Source organism: Poecilia latipinna, unplaced genomic scaffold (assembly GCF_001443285.1).
Source record: "Poecilia latipinna isolate Pla-1442-1.1 unplaced genomic scaffold, P_latipinna-1.0 Scaffold57, whole genome shotgun sequence".
NCBI classification, from domain to species: Eukaryota; Metazoa; Chordata; class Actinopteri; order Cyprinodontiformes; family Poeciliidae; genus Poecilia; species Poecilia latipinna.
Window position 1 is genome coordinate 1072758 of NW_015112673.1, and position 1864 is coordinate 1074621.

Below are 1864 nucleotides of genomic sequence, written 5' to 3' on the forward strand. Positions count from 1 at the left end.
TTTAGGATTTTCATTGTCTGCGCTCTCAGTCATCACCGCATCTTTTCATGCAGTGAAAAGCAGGCGTCATCTGGACAGAAGGATTTTTTTTTTTAGAAAATTGTTTGTTTGTTTTTTACGTTTCCATTCTCACTTTACAAATCATTTTCAATCAAAATTATTTCTGCTGTTTCCTGAACTGTTTTTGTTCTTTCTTTCTTTGACTCTCAGCAGCTTGATCAGACAATGAAAATCCTAAACTATCAATCCAGAACTGAACATTGTAAAGGAACTGGATCCAGTTATCTTTTTCTAAAAGTGTGTTTTATGAATGCACAAACAAACATAAAGGTAGTCAAAGTAGGAAAACTAAATTCACTCGATCCCTTAAGTCGGTCACAAATAGTGAATTTAAGATTTAGTACTTGAAATATTATAGAGGATTTTACGTCATCTCCCTGCATGAAGCTCCTGTCTTCGATTAAAAGTCACAACAATGACTAGAAAATATGATCATGTGGTTCGGATGCAAAACAAAACTTGTCTTTTGATACTCAGGCGTGTTTATCGACCTAAGTTTGCCTACTCTACCGTAGTCGGCTCATATCTGTTTGTTCAGAGCTTCCAGTTTTATCACCTGACAGCTTTTGTAAACAGCTTTATCGTACCTGACACCAAATGACATAATCCTTCTTAGAAACTAAACCATCAGTTTCCAAGAATTTAGCTGTGACAACATTTTGTTTCTTTTTCAATACACTTGTTTTTTTGTTTGTTTGTTTTCCATACCAGATTTTGTAGAGTAAAGATTTTATATATTTTGGATCATCCTTCAGAGTTCTGCTCAGGTAAGAAATACGATCTGGGTTATCTTTTTCACTGCATCGTGGAAACATGGCAGGTCAGGCAGAAAGTTGTGGAGAAATTTAAGGTTGGATTTTGTTATAAAACAAACCCACAAAGCTCTGGTTATCAGAAAATGACCAGACAAAAAGAGCAGCAGTGAAAGAAGCAGTCTGTAACTCTGGAGAAACTGCATAGATCCAGTGCGAAATCCGTCCACACAACAACTTCTACTTGTGCTCCACAAATTTAGCATCTATGCAACAACAAAAAGAAGAATTCAATCGTTGAAAGACAGTCATACAAAACCCTGTTTGGAGTTTACCAAATGTCAGGCAGAGCAAACGTGGAAGAAACTGTTCCAGTCAAATGAAATTAAAACAAATAATCTTTTTCTTATGTGCATGACTCTATAGATGCGGTGGAAGAAACTATACAATGCACATCATCCTGAACTCACCATTCCCTAAGTCCATTTAAGAAAATGTACACAACTTGAAAACCTCTGTTCACAAATGCCACCTGTCCAATCTGACTGAGTTTGAAGTATTTTGTAATTTCAGCCTGGAAGTGGAAAGCTAGTGGTCTAAACACAACTGCATGGCACTTTGACCTACAACAGGCTTTTCTCATGTCTAATGAAATTTGGGGAAGCACGTCAAACTCTAGTTGGATTAACATAGAAAATATAACTAAATAATACTGCATTGTTACATTTTTACGTTTTCCCCTAATTAAGTGCAAGAATATGACTTACACTTGTAAAATTTCAACATTGCTTTTATTTCAAACGCGAAATTTCTGTCACTCAGATCGAGGCGCAACTGCGACCTCTGCTGGTTGTTCGCGTAACGTCAGTCACACGTAGAAAACAGCAGCATTTCCCTCCATCAGCTTTAAAACGGCCCCTCTAATGGTTTCTTGAAAATGTCCCGTTTTATCTGCACTTCACTGCATGAAAAGATGCGGTGATGACTGAGAGCGCAGACAACTGAATGCATCCATTGATATAAAGATAATTGCACTTTGAAGAAACAATGCC